General features: G+C 35.5%; 1 long non-coding RNA gene across 1 annotated transcript; it reads right to left on the bottom strand.

Annotated features, from left to right (window-relative positions):
- Positions 1 to 10132: 10132 nt before the first annotated feature.
- Positions 10133 to 12826, bottom strand: LOC122308453. The gene is made up of 3 exons (XR_006242052.1): positions 12456 to 12826; positions 11103 to 11149; positions 10133 to 10145 (listed from the first exon to the last, which is right to left on the bottom strand). It is a non-coding gene; the product is annotated as an uncharacterized LOC122308453 (long non-coding RNA).
- Positions 12827 to 16006: the final 3180 nt, after the last annotated feature.

Below are 16006 nucleotides of genomic sequence, written 5' to 3'. Positions count from 1 at the left end.
ACTCTAGATTGACACAGTCTATTTCAAATACCTGAGTGTCGGATTTCATTTTGAGTTATATATTAACTCCATTCCATTATCTGTCACCTATTAAATTAACAATCATTTTTCAAACAAACAAAATCTTGGCAAGCTGTTTCATATAAAAGATCTATAACAAATTCAACCGCTAATGGATAATGTTACATTAACATAATAATGGTATCAACGTAATAAATTAAGAATGAAGTGAGATTATAGTATATAACACTTTTTTTATTTTTTATTTTTTATTTTAGGACATTACCAGGTGGTCTCGCGGACCTGCGGTCCACTAATCCATTTCACCAACATGTTGGAAATGGACAGTACTTTGAATTGGAGTTCAAATTATCGGGAAACCTTAAGCATTGCTAACGGATTATGTATGTGTAAAAATAAAGTCCTTTTTAACTATTAGAGATAAAAGTGACTTGCAATGGATTAGGCAATCTCAAATTATCTAGCTTTTAACTATAGTATTTATAAAGATAAAGTCAAATTTGATTGTTACTGTTTAAAAAGCAAATCTTTATGTTATTACTTTATATTACTCTTGATTACTGATTTAATTAGAATATGATTACTAATTAACATATAATAGGTAGAATAGTAAAATATCATAAAATAAAATAAATTAATACTTAAAAAAATTAAATATTTTTTTAATTATTAATTACTCAGTACTATATAATGAATAAATTTATAATCCAATGTGAAGATTTGATGTGAATAGCCCAAGTCAAATTTATCTTAAATTATTTTATTGTTATATAATGAAAAAATAATTATTCCAATATAAAAACTTATGTACTTGAAAGGAATAGCCAAAATTTAAAATCATCTTATATTCATAAAAAATGTCTTTTAACTTTAGATAATCTATTGAGGATGCTCTTAAGAGGGGTGAATCTTCTTGGAAGACTATCAACAAGGATGGTGAAATCGTAGAAAATAGTCTTTTTGGTCACTAAATTTTGATCATAAAGTCTGATTCTCTTGTAGTGTATGAGGCTTTTTCGATGTGATTTGAATACATTGTTGTAATAAAAAAATTGTTGTCTAAGTTGTGACTAATTTTTTGTAAGTATAAGCTGTCAGGGTGTAACTTTAGTGGCCAGACTTCAAAGGGATACCTGCTATACGGCTATGTAATAGGCCTAAATATATATATATATATATATATATATATATATATATTTATATATTTTGACCCAACCCAATCTGGCAGGTCAGTTTGGTCGGGGCAGGGCGGGGCAGACCTGTTTGCTGTGTTCTGCATGTCAGGTCAAGCCCAAACCCGGTTTTGTCATGCTGGGTTGCAAGCCTATTTGTTATTGCATGGTATGCTATGTTTTCCAATTGACATCTATTCTATTGTTTTATTGCTTGGTCAGCGATGATTTAGATTAGTATAAATAAGGGGCTATGGACACAAGTGGGGTACATACAGATATAGAATATTGTTTAGATAATGAGTAATGATTATATATAATTTTAGTCCTTAATTTGGGTTCAATGTCACTAGCTGATCGTGCACATGCATGTATCAATAGCGAAAGGTCGAGTCGACTTTCTTGGATGATGATGATGGGCCTGGCCGCACTGATGTTGTTAATTTGTTATTTTCTATTCTCCAACAATGAATAGGGACAGGAACATCGATTAGAGATGCAGTATTTTCTATCAATATATATCGGCCAGTCTCTCACTACAAGAGAAATCATTTTTCTCGATGACCGTTTTTGCTGGCGATATCACCACGAAACGCCGGAAAAGATTAATTGCGGCCATCTTTTTGTCTCAACATTTAGCTACTATTAAAGTTCCCAAATTACTCTGTTCCGGAGAGTTTATAAAACATGCTACAAATACTAAATTATTATAAGTGCTCACATTGGTGGCAATTAATCGTAAAATATGTTGCAGGCTGATGGTGACTAGCGTGGTGGCAAAATTTCACATAGAAGAGATAAGAGAGAGAAAGAGAGAGAGAATCGGGGCAGCCAAGGACGAAAAATTAGGCAACATTTTGAAGCGTAGATAGGAACATATAAGTGAGTTTTATCGGCGATATTTTGCTTTGCAATATATATAACTTCAGCTGGCGCCCTAGTTACGACGTTCTCTTGCAGCGATTAATGTACTCGATAGAAATCACATATACTTTTAAGCGAGATTTTTTTAGCCGTGATATGCATTGACACTAAAAATAATTTTTGTAGCGAAAGTGGGAAAACAACTTAAAATAAGCTGAAGGTATTGCAGATATAATTTTCGTGATGATAATATATCGCCGCAATAGTAATTTTTGACTTTTTGCGAGTAAATGATTTTCATCTCAAAAAAATCTGGCCACAAAAAGTGGTATCTCTTGTATCAGAATGCAAAAATTTTGTCTGAGTTGGTAATAAGAGTAAAAGATCAGTAGGTATTCCTTTATCGTTTGTTCAATTGTGAAGAAACTTGTTTGAAGGAATAGACTCATCATCGGGTTATGAAATTTTTTTAGTGTAGATCAAAGTCAATGCGAGCAAGGTTATCATTCAGGTGATGTTTTTGTTTCAATCTTGGCTAACGTACATATGTATTTGATCTGTAATTGACTAAGTTTTAAGAAGAGATCGTTAAGTTTTAAGAAAAGATCCACGTTATTGTAATGTTTGTGTGTGCTATTTAAAATATGAAGAGGGAAAAATTGAATATAAAACTACCATCATCAGTGAAAGCTATAGTTATGGTTCTTGAATGGTAGCCTTGTTCTATTATTATTTTTTTTATTATTATTATTTTTTTTCTGCATGTTTAGGTTGACGTATAGATAAAATTTATCTATAAGGATAATGGTAAGGGTTGATAAGAGATCACGTTTATCTATCAATGCTCTATATGTTGAGATAAATTTGAGTATTGGATAAAGAGGTTGAAAGTCTAAAAACTCGAAATTTGTATAAATGCTATGCTATATGGAATTCTAAAGTAGAGTTAGGTCTCGTTTGGACAGTGAGTTGAGATAAGCTGAAATTATCTATGAATAATAGTGAAATAATTTGAGTTAAAATATTTTATAGGGTTTTGAAAAATGAGAAAGAAAAAGTTGAATAAAAACATTATAAAGTTAAAATATTATTAGAATATAATTTAATATTATTTTTTTTTGAGATTTGAAAAACTTGAATTATTTTTTATGTTTTGTTTGGAACTTTAGGAAAAATGTAATGTTTAGGTTATAATAATTAAATGAAAAAATTCAAAATTTGAAACTAAAATATGCTTGTATTTGTGGTGTTTAGATATTGAGATGAGATGAAATGAAATAATGAAACGAGACCTTCCATTAGGAGCCTTCCACGAGGGGTTTTCTCCAAATTTTCAAGAGCACAGAATTGGCCTAGAAAGTTATGCAATGAGATATTGATAAGGTATCCAAATGTGCAAGAGAGAAAAAGATTTTGGAGATTTTTATAAAAACGATCTCTCTTGAAGGTGAGTTCAGCCAGGGGAAGTTTCACGAGAAGAAGCCAAAATTGAAAATTGTTAGAAGTTTTTGCTACTTCTATGGTAAACACAAAACGAGTAATTTTGTTGTGGGATGAAATTCATATTATAAAGGGTTTGTAAGAAATTTATTGGTATTAATCTTCAAATAGTCCTCGAGTGGTAATTTTATCTTTAAAGAGTTATTTAGAGGGTTTTCTTTCGACACAAAATTAAAAAAAAAAAAAAAAAAAAACTGTGTTGTGGTTGGTTTGTTTTGCTTTATCATTCAGATCTTTTTATTCGATATTGTAATTTTGATGCACCTGGCCTAATTCGAAATTTAATAAATATTGCTAAGCTTTTATATGAATTTCAATTGGACAAAGAATTGTGACGTACACCTATTCACACGTTGTAGATGTTATTTAGGGTCAATCTTGTATTTTCAATTGGCATCACCCTCACACCTACTTTTATTCCACTATGATGATGTGGTATTACCCATCCAAGACTCATAAAAGCGACACATTATACATAATGGGAAGAGAGTATAGTTTATAATATTACTTTATAAATAAATATAGCATTCTTATAAGAATTTTTAATGAGACATATTACATATAAGTCGGTGTGGAGGACACACTCTCTACACCGTTGATTTGTGATAATTTGTTTGTAAGAGACGCTCAAAATTAAATTTTATAATAAATTAAAATTTGACATGTCAATGGAGTAGATGATGTATCCACCACAAAAACTTACAAATATAATTTTTCTTTAACTTTTAGATATACGTATCCCACACCTAACTTTAATTTTACTTATATAAAATCTGTGAGATTCCTCAAACACCCCCATCTTGACCCTCGCTTAACTCGAAATGAAAGCATAGGAAGTTGCTTAACAATTTTAAAGCAAAAGATTAAAAACACAATCAGTCAGTTAGGGGTAGGCAGGGTAACACAAAAAATTTCCATAATTTATGGCAACTTCATTTTCAAATATCTATCAAACATAAAATATTTCTCTAATTCAAATTTTAAATTTTTCACCAAATCATTCACAAGATATATTGACTTTCACAGTTTGTCAGTTTTTATGAATTTCAAAATAAAAATTATATTAAAAATACTTTTTAACTTTAGATATTGACTTTCCCAAACTAGTACAATACAATATTTATTTTAAAAATATTTTTAATTATTTTTTTCTCACATTTATTAAAATTCAATAAAACATATTTACTTGTTTCATTATTATTAACAACATATTAAAATAATTTAAATATCCAGACGGACCAAACCACCCTTAAACTAATAAAAAATAAAAAATGAGCCAAAAGCGAGCACTTCTGTCCATCTCCACCAAAGAAGATCTCCCAAACTAATGTAACCATTATACTACGCACTGGTGATAAGGACATGTCATTACTGGAAGACTAAGGCTGGGTTTGGGTAACCCAGAATACCTGAGAAATCTGAGAAGTTTCATACGGATGAAGACTTTTATCCGCCGAAACATATTTGAAACACTTCAAACACTGCTAAAACCGTAGAAAAGCATGAAAATACTTCTCACCTACCCTTTAGTCAGGCTTCCTCTCTCTCCCTCTATGTCCGCACCTATCTCTCCCACTCCCCATCGATTATAATTTATTTCTCTCCCAATCCCCATCTATTATAAGAGGCGTTATAAATTAAATTATATAATAAATTAAAATTTAACATGTCAATGGAGTAGATGATGTTTCCACCACAAGAAGTTACAAATACAATTCTTCTTATACTTTTAGAAATACGTGTCCTACGTCCAACTTCAATTTGACTGATATAAAATCTGAGAGATTCTTCAAACACCCCCACCTTGGCCCTCTCTCAACTCGAAATGAAAGCATAGGAAGTTTGTTAACAATTTTAAAGCAAAAGATTTGAAACACAATCAGTCAGTTAGGGGTATGTTGGGTAACACAAGCAATTTTCAAAATTTATGGTAACTTCATTTTCAAATATCGATCATTATTAAAAAATTTCTCTAATTCAAATTTTAAACTTTTTATCAACGCATTCACTAATCATTATTCAACTATAAAAATCAATACAGTTTTTATGAATTTCAAAATAAAAATTATATTAAAAATACTTTTTAACTTTAGATATTGACTTTCACAAACCAATACAATACAATATGTATTTTAAAAATATCTTTACGTAATGTTTTCTCACATTTATTAAAATTCAAGAAAACCTATTTACTTATTTCAATATTATTAACAAAATATTAAAATAATTTAAATATCCAGAAGGACCCAACCACCCTTAAACTAATAAAAAATAAAAAATTAGCCAAAAGCGAGCACTTCTATCCATCTCCACCAAAGAAGGTCTCCTAAAATAATGTAACCATTTTAGTACGCACCGGTGATAAGGACATGTCATTACTGGAAGACTTAGGCTGAGTTTGGGTAACCTAGAATACTTGAGAAATCTGAGAAGTTTCATACGATTGAAGACTTTTATCATCCCAAACATATTTGAAACACTTCAAACACTCTCCTAAAACCGTAGAAAGCACTGTAGCATGAAAAGACTTCTCACCTACCCGTTAGTTAGGCCTCCTCTCTCTCCCTCAATGTCCGCACCTTTCTCTCCCACTCCCCATCTATTAAAATTTAACTTGTCAATGGTTATAAATACAATTCTTCTTATACTTTTAGAAATACATGTCCGACGTCCAACTTCAATTTGACTAATATAAAATCCAAGAGATTCCTCAAACACCCTCACCTTGGCCCTCTCTTAACCCGAAATGAAAGCATAGGAAGTTGGCTAGCAATTTTAAAACAAAAGATTTGAAACACAATCAGTCAGTTAGGGGTATGTTGGGTAACACAAGAAATTTCCAAAATTTATGGTAACTTCATTTTCAAATATCGATCATTATTAAAAAATTTCTCTAATTCAAATTTTAAACTTTTTATCAACGCATTCACTAATCATTATTCAACTATAAAAATCAATATAGTTTTTATGAATTTCAAAATAAAAATTACATTAAAAATACTTTTTAACTTTAGATATTGACTTTCACAAACTAGTACAATACAATATTTATTTTAAAAATATTTTTACTTAATTTTTTCTCACTTTTATTAAAATTCAATAAAACATATTTACTTATTTCATTTTTTTAACAAAATATTAAAATAATTTAAATATCCAGATGGAGCAAACCACCCTTAAACTAATAAAAAATAAAAAATGAGCCAAAAGCGAGCACTTCTGTCTATTTCCACCAAAGAAGGTCTCCTAAAATAATGTAACCATTATACTACGCACCGGTGATAAGGACATGTCATTACTGGAAGACATAGGCTGGATTTGGGTAACCCAGAATACCAGAGAAATCTGAGAAGTTTCGTACGGTTGAAGACTTTTATCCTCCCAAACATATTTGAAACACTTCAAACACATTCCTAATACCGTAGAAAGCACTGTAGCATGAAAAGACTTCTCACCTACCCGTTAGTTAGGCTTCCTCTCTCTCCCTCTATGTGCGCACCTTTCTATCCCACTCCCCATCTATTATAAGAGGCGTAATAAATTAAATTATATAATAAATTAAAATTTAACATGTCTATGGAGTAGATTATGTTTCCATCACAAGAAGTTACAAATACAATTCTTCTTATACTTTTAGAAATACGTGTCCCACGTCCAACTTCAATTTGACTAATATAAAATCTGAAAGATTCCTAAAACACCCCAAACTTGGGCCTCTCTTAACTCGATATGAAAGCATAGGATGTTGGTTAACAATTTTAAAGCAAAAGATTTGAAACACAATCAGTCAGTTAGGAGTATGTTGGGTAACACAAGAAATTTCCAAAATTTATGGTAACTTCATTTTCAAATATTGATCAAACTTAAAAAATTTCTATAATTCAAATTTTAAACTTTTTATCAACGCATTCACTAATCATTATTCAACTATAAAAATCAATACAGTTTTTATGAATTTCGAAATAAAAATTATTTTAAAAATACTTTTTAACTTTAGATATTGACTTTCACAAACTAGTACAATAAAATATTTATTTTAAAAATATTTTTACTTAATTTTTTCTCACATTTATTAAAATTCAGCAAAACGCATTTACTTATTTCATTATTATTAACAAAATATTAAAATAATTTAAATATTTAGACGGACCAAACCACCCTTAAACTAATAAAAAATAAAAAATGAGCCAAAAGCGAGCACTTCTGTCCATCTCCACCAAAGAAGGTCACCTAAAATAATGTAACCATTATACTATGCACTGGTGATAAGGACATGTCATTACTGGAAGACTTAGGCTGGGTTTGGGTAACCCAGAATACCTGAGAAATCTGAGAAGTATCATACGGTTGAAGACTTTTATCCTGCTAAACATATTTGAAACACTTCAAACACATTGCTAAAACCGTAGAAAGCACTGTAGCATGAAAAGACTTCTCACCAATCCGTTAGTCAGTGTGACGCCCCCAAATCTCCATATACGGACACGGGGAAATCGAGACGTCCGAATGATGACAACACGGGTCACCATCCTAACGACGAGTGCCAAGTGTTTGTAAAAGCAACAAATGTGCAAAAAGAAACATGCAGCGGATAACGAAAGTCATATAAATAAGTACCAGAATTTTTCTTAATATAACACAAGCTGTTCAAAATATACATAATAAAATATTAAATAAACACAAATATTGTTTTAAAACCAACTACAAAGCATAGACTTCAACTCAGCACTCCGGCGGAGCCGCATCCTCGGGCTCAGCCTCCTCCTCCTCTTCTTTGAACTCTGCATCAAAATCTACGGAACCAAAAATGGTGCCGCAGGTAAGTAAAATCCAAATACCACTAGATAAAAACATATAAAACTCAAACAACATGTATGCAAGAAAAGCCAATGCACATGACCCGTAAAGCCACATTTTTCTACGCACGCCAAAAACCCATTTGGCCCAAAAACATAACGCTTAAAACCAAGCCTCGCCATTATCCTAGATAATGGCCCAAACCACCATTTTCCCAGAAAATGGATCACAAAGCCTCAAAACCAAACCTCGCCATTTTCCCAGAAAATGGCCCTGATCTGAAAACCATAAAAACGATTCAATTATGCATGCACCATGATCTCCCCTAGGGATTATCCGCACACCCTGGCTCTGTACCACACCGTAAGTAACGACTACGCGTGTGACACCTAAACGAGCGATGCCCAGACTTGCATCCCTGACCAGGCCATCCTCTAGTCCCCGCCACTCTAGGGACCAAGGAGTCGATACGACAACGTTACAGTATCGTGCGATTCGGTCGTCGCCCTGCGACAACCCAGGGGATGTCACTCAGTGTTATCCACTCCTGAGTGACCAGAGGAGCTCCACCGAGATAATAACCCATCCCGGCTTGGGCTCGTGAGATACACGCACTCGAAATTCATTTACGCCAACAAAACATAATTTTTCTCAATTAAAATAAAATGCACGTGCATGCACCATGTAAATGCAATCTCAATGCACAAAACAACCAACCAACCATAAATCAACAAATCAAGCAACTCCGTCCTCAATCCATCCTACCCCCGAACTCCTTAGACTCAGTCCGGAAACAGCCAACCAACAACAAATATTTATTGTATGAGCAAAATTTATTTAAATCTAAGAGTAGAGTTTGCAAAATACTTACAGTACTATATAATAATTTTCGAAGGATCGACGAGCAGCAAACGGCGAAGAGAAAGCAACGTAACAATGCAAATTCACTGTGGCCGTGGGTTGTAAAATACCCACTTTTGAACGGGGACAAACCAAGACTCGAGATTTATAGGGAATGGCTTAGGAGTGTTTATGAAGCTAGTGGAAGTGAGGGTCGGCCGTGGGTGGCGGCGAAAACGGCGGTAGGAGGCCAAAATACCCAAATCGGAGAGTTAGCTCGTGGGGATTATTCCGGCGACGGATCGAGGCCTGAAATGGGTGGGTTAGGACGGCATTGAGTCGGTGATGAGGTGGTGAGGAGGTGGTGGCCGGAGGTGGAGCGATGGCGGCAAATCAGAGCAAAAGCCGTTCGGCTTGGAGGAGGTATTCTGGCCAAACGGCGGCTCCGTTGGCGGTGGAAATTTGTGGGGTGGTTCACCGGAGGGAGGGGAAGAGATTGTTGGTGGTGGTGTGGCTCACGGCACTAGCGAGCGGCGGTACTGTGATGCCCCCAAATTCCGTTTGGGATCGGACAGACATTTGATGTGTTGAGACATGCAACACAAGGTTACCTGCCCCCGTTCATGACATATAAGATGCAATGTTCCTAACATGCATCTAACATTATGTAATATTCGCAGCAGATAATTTTTTTCTTTAGCAATACTATGCACCAAATTTAAAATATCCCAATTGCTTAAAACATACTTCATACATAAAGACCCATTGAACAACTAAGATCACAACACTAGTCCAAAATGCTTATGATCCAAAAAGTACTGGAGATGCAACTCCATAGTACAAGTAGTAATTTACGTTAACTACTATATTAACATTAACGTCGTACCGTCGCTTAGTCAACTGTGTCTAGTTGATCAGCTCCTGATTCTCCTTCAGGTCCTGTAACAAGATCTACCATTCGAGGGGAATGGTAGTTGGGACTACTAAAGTGAGATTTGATTACAAATCTCAGTAAGTTAACAAAAAACTTCCACACAAGCTAATGATGTATGGATGACAGTAAAAGTATAAATGCATAATCAAATTCATATGTAATTAAAGCATAACTTGGCGTACAACATAGCATAATTGACATAATTTAAATTGAAACATGAACTGAACTTGACTTGACATGAACTTGATCTGAAACTTGACTTATCATGAACTTGTTCTGAAACTTGACTTAACATGAAAAATACATACTCCACAGTTGTTGTGACCCCATGTATTTTACACAAACTTGACTTAACATGAAAAATACATACTCCACAGTTGTTGTGGCCCAATGTATTCTACGTGTAAATACATACTCCACAGTTGTTGTGGCCCCATGTATTCTACGTGTAAATACAAATTCCACAGTTGTTGTGGTCCCATATATTCTACGTGTCACAATTGCTGTGTCTCACGTAGTGTATGTGTCACAATTACTGTGACCCCATACATAAGTAATCAAGATGAAACGTGACTGGAATACGAAAGGACTGAAGCCCTGATGTAACATAACGTGACTTGAACATAACTTGAAATACATGACCAACTTGAGATAGAAACATTTCGTAACATGGCATAACATATAATAGACAACATATTTAACATGACATACTTGCAACAGTGAATATTACATGACTTGACATACATGTAATAGATGGCATACTTAGCATGACGTACTTGTAATGTACAACAATACATAACAGAACATATTATGTAACAGATAAAAACTGGTGACAGAATAATTTCTGTATAATAGACAATTACGTAATAACTTGGCATGGCATGACATATATGATAACATACATACATACATTGTAGTTCCTTTACTTAGCACACATACACAGTAGACTGCTAGTAAGTTAAAAGCTAACTTACCTCGATCTCCGCGTTTCTTATAAAACTTCAAGTGCGATCATGAGGAACTGTAATTAGTGATTCTAAAATTAGAACTAAATCACTAATAATTTGAAATATGGAAAATACGAACTTAAAGAGTAAAATTTCTATTTTACTCTCTACATGTGGGAAAATGACCTTTTTACCCATAACTTAAGGATTTTGCATACTAATTCCAAAAGTTTCCAAAATTTACATTCCTCATGTAAATTTTGTCCTAAACTTAAATATCAACTCAGAAAAATTTAAAACAAAACACAACTATGGAAAACACACTATGGCCGAAACATCCATAGGCCATTTCTCATGATTTTTGTTGCAATTCTTTCCAACTTCAAAACTCATGCTTAAACCAAAATTTTGCAACAAACATCTTCCAATCCTAAGTTCAAAACCATACTTAAAACATCCATTTAGAAAAAGCTAATAATCAACACCAAACTTTTTGTAAAAAGATTCAAGCATTTGAATCACAAGCTTTGACCTTAAATCAAAACATCTCCAAGAATTTCAAAAATCAAATCTTATTTCTAACATATTCATAACATCATCCTAACATCAACCATGTTTTAAATCATCAAACTAAAGTTACCAAAATCACAAAATAACATTTGGAGTTTTTAGTTTTACACTTAGTCCAAAAACAGAAACTTTTTCCTCAACTAGTTTTGATAAATCTCTTGATCAATGGCTTAAGAAGGTGAGATCTTCGAAATAAAGCATCACATGGTTTAATGATGTGTCTTAAATAGGATCCAACCATCAAACTTAAAATCACATAGCTAGAAAAAAATAAACATGGATATAATCCAAAAACATCAAATCTTAGGCCTAACCGAAATCCTCTTGCATAGAAAAATCATATATTTGAAACTAATACTAAAAATCTCCAAAATAACATTCTAACATGAAAATAAGAGACTTAGGATCATCATATAAAAATATCAAAGCCTTTAGAGTAAGATCAAATCTCGAAATATTCAAACTTTCTCCTAATAAAAACTGTTTTGCCACTTCCAGTTTTCAAGTTTCTAGATCTAAGAAAATCTATCATCAAAAGCTTTAGTCATGCAACAAAACCTCAATTAAAACTCTTAAACACATGCTAAGAACACTCCATAAAATTTTCGGACCAATATATGTCCATTAAATTGGTCAAAAACTCCAAAACATAACATACTCTCTAGATTCACGCCCAGAATGACCTTTCCATGGTTAAAAATACTTTTGACTAACCAAATGACCATGGAATGATACGAAAAATATATCTACGGAAACTAGACTCAAAGAGGAACAACGTTTATGAAGGAGTCATCGTGTGAAAATACTTACAAAGGGTTGAAAATCCCCACGCAAAAAGACCCATAAATCTGTCCGAGAGAGCTCTTTTGGGTTTCTCTCTAAGAACAGGGTGAAGAGATGATTAAAGTGAAGTAAATGTGTCTTGCACGACTCCAGAATTCTGTAGGGGGATTATTTGGACCTTAATGATCATTGAGTGGAGGTATACATGTGATATGAAGTGAAGGATAGTGGGGGGCAAGGACAAAAGCTATGGGGCATGGTGCTTGATGGGGTGGGTTCCTCCATACTATTGAGTGCAGCTTGAGGCAATGAATGATCTGCCAAGTGGGGGAGGAAACTTCTCCAAGAAGACTTGCCAAGGTGGCCAAATTCGTGGCCTTAGTGGACCTCAATTTGGTTGATCAGATGAAAAAGATTTTGCTTAGGTGTCATGATCTCACACCTTGATTTCCTTCACAATTCCATCTAATGGTTTCTCTTTGTGCCAAGTATCTAATACTATTCATTATGTGTGGTTAAGATCTTGCCAAGTGTCAAAATAAAATTTCGCTAACCTAATTTGGACATTATACACTGTGATTTTGAAAACACTGCGCTTAGTACGTTTACCGAGGTTACTATTCACTTCAAAAATAAACGTAATAAACTTAGCACTGAAAAATCCTAAATATTCAATTAAGCCTAGTGGTGTAGACTATAATGTATTCTGACACTTCTAACTATCTCAAATAATTAAAATCGCATTTCTGGCACCATAGTGAGTGATAATACTAACTATGTTGACAGGCTAAAACCTATGCGATTAGTCGATTCGTGAAAAATTATGGGGTCATCACGAGGTTCCTAAAACTAATCGAAATTTCACAATTGAATTTCTAGCGGGCTGTTACAGGTACTGGGCGGCTGGGTGCTTTGGCGTGAAGGAGAGGAGAGAGAGAGAGAGAGAAATCGCACGGGGGGGTCGATGCACGGGGAAGAAGGAAGGAAAAAAAAGAAAGAAAAAGAAAGAAAAAGAGAAGAAAGAGAAAGGAAAAAGAGAAAAGAAAAGATGGAGAAAAGAAATGAGGTCCAATCCTTACCTCAGGAGTCCAACAACTGATCCAACGAAAATAACTTTAAAAGCAATAAAACCAAGAAAATATTTTAAATACAACGTAAAGCTAAAATATAATAAATAACTAATAAAAACTCATTACTTAATTTTAAATCCAAAGATTAGCTAAAATAAATTAAACAGCAATTTAAACTCAACAGCAATTAAAATCTAATTAAAATCTGATAATTTAAAATGTGACGCCCCCAAAATCCCCACGCCCGAACACGGGGAAATTGAGACGTCCGGATGGTGACAACCCGGGTCACCATCCCATCGTCGGGTGCCGAGTGTGTGCAAGGCAACAGATGTGTATAGAGAAACTCGCAGCGGATAAAGAAAGTCATAACTAAGTACCAGAATTTTTCTTAACGTAATACAAGCTGTTTAAAACGTACATAGATAAATATTACAAAACACGACTGCAGTTTTAAACAAATATAAAGATAGCATCAGCAACCCGGCGGAGCCGCATCCTCGGGCTCAGCCTCCTCCTCTTCGTCCTCTAACTCTGCACCAAAAGCTACGGAACCACGAATGGTACCGCAGGTAAGTAAAACCCAAACACTACCAGATAAAAACACATAAAACTCATACAAGATGCATGAAACATGCCCAATGCACAAAGCCCACAAAAACCCGAGTTTTCCACACACGCCAAAAAAACCCATTTGGCCCAAAAGCATATCCTTTCTGAAAAACACGCCAAAAGTCACATTCGGCCGCCAAAAGTCCATTTGGCCCAATATCTCGCCGGAAGTCCATCCGGCCCAATATCTCGCCAGAAGTCCATCTGGCCCACGCCAAAAGTCCCATTTGGCCTCATAAACCATTATCCAATTTTAACCGTATGCACCATGACCTCCCCTAGGGGTCATCCGCACACCCTGGCTCCAGTGTCACACCGTAGAGTACCACCACGCATGTGACACCTAACGAGCGATGCCCAGTTCCGCGCCTCCCGCGCGTGCGTAGCCAAGCATCCTCTAGCCCTCGCCAGCGAAGGGCCACGGAGTCGGTGAGTAGGGCGATGCCCGGTTCCGCGCCCGGCGCGTTCGTAGCCAAGCATCCCCTAGCCCCGCTCCTGTCGTCTCTCTCGACAACTCAGGGGACATCACTCAGTTTATTCCGCTCTCGAGTGACCAGAGGAGCTCCACCGAGATAATAACCCATTCCGGCTTGGGCTCGTGATACACACGCACCCATAAAACCACTCACGCCAATACACAGGCTTTTCACACGTGAACAAAAACACGCATGCATGCACCATGAAATGCCAAATCAATGCATGATAAAATAACCAACCAACATAAACAATTAAACAGACAACTCCGTCCTCCATCCATCCGACCCCCGAAACTCCTCGGACTCAGTCCGGAATCAACAACCAACAACAGTAAAATATTTGAATGAGCAATATATATTAAAATCTGAAAACAGGGTTTGGAAAATACTTACAGTGCTATATGGCAATTTTAGAAAACAAGCGGCGTTGCAAGCGGCGGAAAAACAGCAACGTCACAGTGAAAATTCACTGTGGCCGTGGGTCTGAAAAACCCACTTTTGAACGGGGACAAACTAGGACACGAGATTGATGGGGGATGGTCAAGGGATGGTTGTGAAGCTAAAGGAAGTGACGGACGGCCGTGGGTGGCGGCGGAATGGCCGGAAATGGCCAAAAAGAGCAAATCGAAAAACAAGCTCGTGGGAGCTGCTCCGGTGGTCGTTGGAGGCCGGAAATGGGTGGGTTAGGACGGCAAGAGGCCGGTGATGAAGTGGTGAAGAAATGGTGGCCGGAGGTGGAGCGACGGCGGCGGATCGGAGTGAAATCCGTGGGTGCTTGTTGGGCTTTTTCCAGCCAAATGGCCGGCCGGTTGGGGGTTGCTTTCGGAGGGGTGGTGCGCCGGAGGGAGGGGGAACTTTTGGGACCGGTGGGGGTCCGGTTGGTGGCCGGACGGCGCTGGGCTGGAGGAGAGAGAGAGACGACGCGGGGGAGAGGGAGGAGAGAGAGAGAGAGAGCACGGGGGGGGGTTCGGTCGAGCGGGAGAGGAGAGAAAGAAAAGAAAAGAAAAAGAAAAAGAAGGAAAAAGGAAAAGAAGGGAAAAGAAAAAGGGAAAAGAGGAAAAAGGAAAAAGATGTAGGGAAAAGATGAGGTCCAATCCTCTTTTCGGGAAGCAAAACTAACCCGCCAAAAAGATTAAAAACCACAAAACAACCAAAAAAAAACACAACATCAAATAAACTAAATTAAATTAAAAACCCAATTTTTAAAACGCAAATAAATTAAAATAAATAGCTAATATATTAATTAAAATAAAAACAAATATTTCAGCGAAAAAAACACTCAAAACGGGTCATCACATCCTCCCCTCCTTAAAAACAATTTCGTCCTCGAAATTGCAAGATCACCACCAACTTAAACCAAGCCACACAAACGTACATAAGCCAACTGTGATAAAAAAAAACAAGATACATACCTTCTTCA

Source organism: Carya illinoinensis, chromosome 4 (assembly GCF_018687715.1).
Source record: "Carya illinoinensis cultivar Pawnee chromosome 4, C.illinoinensisPawnee_v1, whole genome shotgun sequence".
NCBI lineage: Eukaryota > Viridiplantae > Streptophyta > Magnoliopsida > Fagales > Juglandaceae > Carya > Carya illinoinensis.
The sequence above is the reverse complement of the archived record's forward strand: the minus strand, read 5'-3'. Positions and strand labels throughout refer to the sequence as shown.